The sequence below is a fragment of the Dendrobates tinctorius genome, unplaced genomic scaffold (assembly GCF_039654945.1).
Source record: "Dendrobates tinctorius isolate UK_male_01 unplaced genomic scaffold, ASM3965494v1 ptg000133l, whole genome shotgun sequence".
NCBI classification, from domain to species: domain Eukaryota; kingdom Metazoa; phylum Chordata; class Amphibia; order Anura; family Dendrobatidae; genus Dendrobates; species Dendrobates tinctorius.
In genome coordinates this window covers 2,278,405-2,286,210 of record NW_027361801.1, presented here as the reverse complement: position 1 = coordinate 2,286,210, position 7,806 = coordinate 2,278,405, and positions in this window count along the sequence as shown.

The window sequence follows — 7,806 nt, the reverse complement described above, 5'->3', positions numbered from 1 at the left end:
GTAGGTCAGTATTAGTAACCTGAATTGATACGCTGAGGGAAAGAGAGCCAGTGAAGAGATTTGCAGAGGGGAGAAGTGGAGGAGTAGCGAGGAGAGAGATGAATTAGTCGGGCAGCAGAGTTAAGGATAGACTGGAGAGGGGCGAGGGTGCTAGCAGGGAGGCCACAGAAAAGGATGTTGCAGTAGTCGAGGTGGGAGATGATGAGGGCATGCACAAGCATTTTAGTAGATTCAGGGTTGCGGAAAGGACGGATTCTGGAAATATTTTTGAGCTGGAAGCGACAGGAGGTGGAGAGAGCTTGGATGTGCGGTTTGAAGGACAGGGCAGAGTCAAGGGTTACTCCGAGGCAGCGGACCTCTGGTACAGGGGAAAGCGTGATGTCGTCAATTGTTATAGACAGGTCGGGTAAGGAAGATCTGTGAGATGGGGGAAAGATGATCAGTTCAGATTTGTCCACATTGAGTTTGAGTAAGTGGGAGGAGAAGAAGGAGGATATGGCAGATAGACACTCCAGGATCCTGGAGAGCAGAAAGGTGAAGTCTGGGCCAGAGAGGTAGATCTGAGTATCATCGGCATAGAGGTGGTACTGGAATCCATGGGACTTTATGAGTTGCCCTAGGCCACGTTTATAGATTGAGAAGAGTAGGGGTTCTAGAACAGAGCCTTAGGGGACTCCAACAGAGAGAGGGTGGGATGAGGAGGTAGTGTGGGAGTGGGAGAAGCTGAATGTGCGATTGGAAAGGTACGAGGAGATCCAGGATAGGGAAAGGTCTTTGATGCCAAAGGAGGAGAGGATCTATAGTAGGAGGCAGTGGTTAACTGTGTTGAAGGCAGAGGACAGGTCTAGAAGGAGGAGTATAGACTATTGTCCATTAGCTTTGGCTGTAAGTAGGTCATTAGTAATTTTGGTCAGGGCTGTCTCAGTGAAATGATGGAGACGGAAACCAGATTGTAGATTGTCAAAGAGAAAGTTATATGAGAGGTGGGAGGAAAATTCAGCGTGGACGTGCTGTTCCAGGAGTTGGAAACGAATGGGAGCAGCAATATTAGGCATGATTGTGGCATGTTTGAAAGCAGAAGGGAAGGTACCAGAAGTTAGTGATAGGTTGAAGAGGTGGGTTAGAGATGGGATAAGAATGGTGGTGATGTTGAGGAAGAGGTGGGATGGGATAGGGTCAAGTGCACAAGAGGTGAGGTGTGATTTGAGGATCAGATGAGCAAGCTCCCCTTCAGTGATGTTAGATAGGGAGGTTATGGGGTTTGGGCATTGGTCTGGTGTGCAAAGGGGTTGTGGTGGTTGAGCAATAAAGACTTGCCGTGTTTAGTCTATCTTGTTTTTTAAGTGTGTGGCAAAGTCCTCGGTGGAGTTTAGGGAAGTGGTGGGGCGGAGGAGGGAGTTAAAAGTATTAAACAACTGTCTGGGGTTGTGGGATAAGGAAGATACAAGGGATGTAAAGTAGGCCTGTTTAGCAGAGGTGAGGGCAGATTTGAGTGCGAGTGTTGCTTATTTGAGTGCAGTGAAGTCGTCTTGCGAATGCGTTTTCTTCCAGCGCCGTTCTGCAATTCTGGATGCTTGCCGGAGCTTTTTAGTGATGTTATTGTGCCAGCGCTGTCTATTGATTCGTCGCACTCTGTTATGCATGACAGGGACGACCGAGTCGATGGCTGATGCAAGAGTGACATTGTAGAAACTAGTGGCGGTTTCTGTGTCGTGGAGTTGTAGAATAGAGTCAAATAGTGTGTTAGTGTCTAGATGTGCAAGGTTTCTGCGGGGGTGCGCATTTTGCTCGACATGGGTGACAGGTGAGGAGGACAGGGATGAGAAAGTGAGTAGATGGTGGTCAGATAGAGGGAGACGGGAGGTGGTGAAGTTAGATAGGGAGCAGAGACGGGTGAAGACCAGGTCTAATGTGTGTCCGTCTGTGTGGGTGGCTGAGGAGTACCACTGGGTAAGTCCAAAAGATGATGTAAGGGACAGGTGTTTGGAGGCTGCGGACAGGTGGGTGTCAATGAGGATGTTGCAGTCACCCATGATGATGGTGGGGATGTCAGCAGAGAGAAAGTGAAGGAGCCAGGTGGAGAATTTGTCAGTAAAGGTAGTGGTTGGGTCCGGAGGTCGGTATATGACAGCCACTTGGAGGTTGGAGGGAGAGTAGATGCGGACAGAGTGGACTTCAAAAGAAGGGAGGATAAGGGAGGGTAGAGGTGGGATTGGGTTGAAGGTGCAGTTGGAAGAAAGGAGAAGGCCCACTCCTCCACCATGTCTGTTGCCAGGGCAAGGATTGTGGGTGAATTGGAGGCCGCCGTAACATAGCGCAGCAGGGGAGGCGGTGTGGGAGGGTGTCAGCCATGTTTCGGAGAGGCCAAGGAAGGAAAAATTACGAGAGGTAAAGAGGTCATGAATCATGTGGAGTTTATTGTAGACGGAGCGGGCATTCCAGAGTGAGCCAGAGAGTGGGAGCAGGGTGGTGGGCGTCAAGGGCATGGATTTGAGGTGGAAAAGATTTTGGGTGTTTGTATTGGGTTGGGAGTAATAGAAGAGGGTAATAATAGGAGGTATGAGCTGTGGGGATCCAGGGTTGGGAGATATGTCGCCAGCAGTGCGGAGAAGCAGAGAGAGGGAGAGCACGTGGGAGAAGGAGAGTGGGCGGCTTGGATTAGACAGCAGCTCTAAAGTGCAAACATTTCCCAAAGAAGCTTTAATAACAACTACTGCCCTGGGACAACAGCTCTGCCTGTGGAGAGCTGTTCCAACTCTGCTGCATCACACCACCAGTCCCAGAGGATCTGCACTGCAGCGCTGGTCACTTCTGACCAGAAACCACAGGTGGCGTCACGAACACTTTACTAAAAACTCTTTATTTTCATCCCTTGTAAATATACCCCTTTTATTGGACGCCCAGGGCCACGCACCGGGTCACCGCCACTGTGACACTGCCCCTTTAAGAAGCGGCCTGGTACCGAGTACCCCACGGCCCTGGTGGGCGCTCCATTTACATGTATTGTTAATATTTAGTTACTATAGGTTAAATGCTAATTTTGTTTTTTCTTAGGCTTTGTCATTTTAATACAGTATCAGGACAGAATACTAAGTTTATACCTGCGCTGAACACAAAGTGTAAGAATAATCTACAAGATCTTAGTGAATAAAAACTATGTATAGAAAAAATCTATATAAAAGTTAAACAAGTACCTTTTTCAGGGACCAGTGTAATGTGGCATATACTGTAGATAAGTACTAACAGCAGGGCACAGAGGAGTAATTCCACATCTTCAGGTGTGAAGTCATATAGGAGAGATAAAAATTATATTAAAAATATGAGAAATATGAAAAAGAGAGGGGCAAACTCAATTTTAATGCTGTTATTAATAAAGAAAATGTTCACTTTTTAGATATAAATACAGTTTTGGCCAAAAGTATTGACACCCCTGCAATTTTGACAGATAATACTCAGTTTCTTCCTGAAAATGATTGCAAACACAAAATCTTTGGCATTATTATCTTCATTTAATTTGTCTTAAATGAAAAAAACACAAAAAGAATTGTCCTAAAGCCAAATTGGATATAATTCCACACCAAACATAAAAAAGAAGGTGGACAAAAGTATTGGCACTGTTCGAAAAATCATGTGATGCAGAGAAAGCTGGGTCTCCCTCAGAGGTCATGGGTCTTCCAGCAGGACAATGACCCAAAACACACTTCAAAAAGCACTAGAAAATGGTTTGAGAGAAAGCACTGGAGACTTCTAAGGTGGCCAGCAATGAGTCCAGACCTAATCCCATAGAACACCTGTGGAGAGATCTAAAAATGGCAGTTTGGAGAAGGCACCCTTCAAATATCAGGGACCGGGAGCAGTTTGCCAAAGAAGAATGGCCTAAAATTCCAGCAGAGCATTATAAGAAACTCATTGATGGTTACCGGAAGCGGTTGGTCGCAGTTATTTTGGCTAAAGGTTGTGCAACCAAGTATTAGGCTGAGGGTGCCAATACTTTTGTCTGGCCCATTTTTGGAGTTTTATGTGAAATGATCAATGTTTTGCTTTTTGCTTCATTCTCTTTTGTGTTTTTTCATTTAAGACAAATTAAATGAAGATTATAATACCAAAGAATTTGTGTTTGCAATCATTTTCAGGAAGAAACTGAGTATTATCTGACAAAATTGCAGGGGTGTCAATACTTTTGGCCACAACTGTATCTATGTTGGTCAAGACAAGCTACAAAAAAATACGTACAATAAGCCTACGGACTCTAATAGCTATATAGCTATGAATTGCTGCCACTTACCAAGTTGGTTACTCAATGTCCCAAGGAGGCAGATTTTAAGATCATACCGAAACTGCTCTGACCCCAAGAATTATGACAAAGAGGCGGATGCCCTAATTAATAAATTTCTGAATAAATTCCTTGTAGCAAACTTCTCCATAAGACTCGATCAAAAAAGGAATCTCCAAGTATCAATGGGGACCAAATATCAATCCCTACTATAATTGCGTTGTGCAATTTAATTCTAACACATATATTTTGAGAAAAATAGTCTTAAAACACTGGGACCTCCTAAAGGAGGATAAAATTATTGGGGACAAATTATCATGTAAACACAGATTTATTTTTAAGAAAGCAAAGAATCTGGGAAATCTTATTGCCCCTACAGTACGGGGCCCCCATGTACCATCGAATGCATCTGGCCCCTTTTACCAATAGCTACAAGGGTTTTATTCCTGTAAGAAATGCAAAATGTGTAAGACACTCAATTTAACCAAACATAAATTTGTGGCATCTAGCAGCAATTTACACTTTCCTATCACAGATTTTATTACATGTAACACTCAAGGGGTTATATACGTCATAGAGTGTCCTTGCAAAAAAATGTATGTAGGGAGAACGAAGCGCCCTTTATGTAGGAGAATTAATGAACATTTCCGCAATATCAGAAGTAAATGCGATGAGCATCCTTTATCTAAGCATTCATCCACAGTACATGGTGAGTCCCTACAGGGTATGAAGGCTTTGGGGATCAAGATAGTACACAAGCTTGGCGCAATGGAGATTTTCTCAAAAAAATGTCCAGAGAAGAAACCAGGTGGATCTTTGAGTTAGATACCCTGAAGCCAAAGGGTTTGAATAATGAGGTGGAACTTTTTGCTTTTGATTAGTATCACATGATGAGCCAAAGGGATTTAAAACCCATCAATGCAGTGAGAAGTCATCCCTGCTGTTAGGGGTCGGGTTCCTGCCACTGCACAGCAGGAATCCAGAGCCTTGCACCCAGTGGTCTCCCATTCTTCTTCAGCCGCAGTAGAGCCTGCTCAGCAGATTCGTCGGTCCCGGTGCTCTGCCCAGGTCAACTCCGTGGGTTTGCTTGCTGCTGTCACCTCTGGCACAGCTATGACAATGCATGCTGCTCAGCAGCGAGATTCTCCAGGGACTAAGTCTTCATGTCGGGCCACTGAGCATGCCCGTGGAGTGATCTCCCATTGGAGATCGAGGGTCAAGTGCTCAGGTCCTGCTCGTGTTCTGATTGGCCCATCCGAGAAGCCAGGAAGGTCCCGGACGCCCGTGGCTATAAAAGGTTCGCATGGCTGTTCGCCCATGCGCTAGGATAGACTGTATTTACAAACTATGAGGTGTGAGAGATGTATGCACGTATGAATGTATCTGGTGATTGACTCATTATGAAACCCCTACCCTTGGAACGCATGTGTTGTGCAACCTAGCCTGCTAGCGCCTAGGCTTAGGTGTAGGTAGGTCAGGGTTTGAGTGAGACATTGGTCCTCACTAGTGATCCAGCATGCCTCAGTGCACATGCTCCACACTCCACTGCCAGCATCTTTAGCGGCGCTCGTGGCAGCGACGCTGTGTGCTCAGTGGGCCTAGAGGGACTCTAACCCCGTGTCCGTGGGGTAGCGTTCTGTGGCCGTACACTGTGCACTCTTTTAGCCGAGCTCTGTGAGCACAAACAGGCTCCTGCGTTTATGCTCAGCGGTAGTGCAGCTCTGCGAAGCAACAGAGTCCGCCCCTGTACACACAGGGTGACGATAACCCACGTGTCTTCTTATAGTATACCGCCATATAGCATCCGGCATTACTGAGCAGCAGGTTACCACCCCTGCACGGTGGACCCCGGGCTGCGAACGCACCTTATTACCATCTTTATTATTTGGTGCGTTCCGCCAGCCCTAACACCTGCAAAGGAATACGTTTCTCTTCCGAAACGCGTAGGAAAGTGGCTCTCACTGCACCCCATACTGCTCCCGGGTAGCGTCACGTGACCAGTTGAGTCATAGAATCATAGAATCATAGAATTGTAGAGTTGGAAGGGACCTCCTGGGCCATCTGGTCCAACCCCCTGCTCAAAGCAGGATTCCCTAAATCATCCCAGTCAGATGTCTGTCCAGCCTCTGTTTGAAGACTTCCATTGAAGGAGAATTCACCACTTCTCGTGGCAGCCTGTTCCACTCATTGATCACTCTAACTGTCAAAAAGTTTTTTCTAATATCTAATCTGTGTCTCCTCCCATTCAGTTTCATCCCATTGCTTCTAGTCTTTCCTTGTGCAAATGAGAATAAAGTTGATCCTTCTACAATGTGACAGCCCTTTAGATATTTGTAGACAGCTATTAAGTCTCCTCTCAGTCTTCTCTTTTGCAAACTAAACATTCCCAAATCCTGCAAGATATAAGTCATGTGCCTTTGACGTCACGCAGGTCCTGTGAGCTTGTGAAAGTGCCCGCTTTGCTACCGGCTGAAACAGCGCTCCTCACCATATACTATAAAGCCGGTACTGGACAAGGAACTATCAACTAAAACGAATAGTAACGGACTACCAACTATAAGCTAAGTGATATTACTTTGCAAATTTTTTTGGAAACGCACATCTCCTTGCTGGATTATTACTGAAGGTACTGTGGACTAAGTAGCGATATGGTCGCATTCATTTTGTCAGATCGTTAACGATTAGATACCTGAAGAAAATTTCTGTATTGATTTTGCCCCTCTCTTTCATATTTCTCATATTTTAATATAATTTTTATCTCTCTTATATGACTTCACACCTGAAGATGTGGAATTACTCCTCTGTGCCATGCTATTAGTATTTATCTATATCCCACATAACACTGGTCCCTGAAAACGGTACTTGTTTAACTTTTATATAGATTTTTTCTATACATAGTTTTTATTCACTAAGATCTTGTAGATTATTTCGCTCATTCTTACACTTTGTGTTCAGCGCGGGTATAAACTTAGTATTTATTTCCTTTATATCTTGCAGTGGTTAAGATTTTTACCTGCAGCAGACTTAAGGTGGTGAAATCAGCGCCACTGTCTATTTGTATAGACTCAGTATCAGGACAGCTTGGTGCAACAAGTAGAGGTAATATGGTCACACTTAATATTTTTGAGCATTTTTTAAATTTAATTTTAGAATAAAAACTAAATCCATTCGATACTACTTGCGTAAGAATCTTATGCTCTGTGTCTGACCAAGCCAATATCTAATCTATTTACCAAGTAGGCAGGAAAATGTCCCACATGCTTGAACAGGGATAATTAATTAGAAGGCATGTAAACAAAATCCTTAATTTGAGCTTAACAAAAGTATGATCCCCATTGAGACAAACCAGAATGTGCGTTTAATTCCACAGTGATTCACTATGAAATTTTTGTTCATTGGACAGAATCTAACAAGGCTCAAGCATTTTGTTTCTTTATCTTTTTAATAGTAATCAGAGAGGCATGAATATGTAACAACAATGTGGGCTCTGTCTATACCAAGCACATTTCCCAGCTTGTTAGGTGGGATCTCAA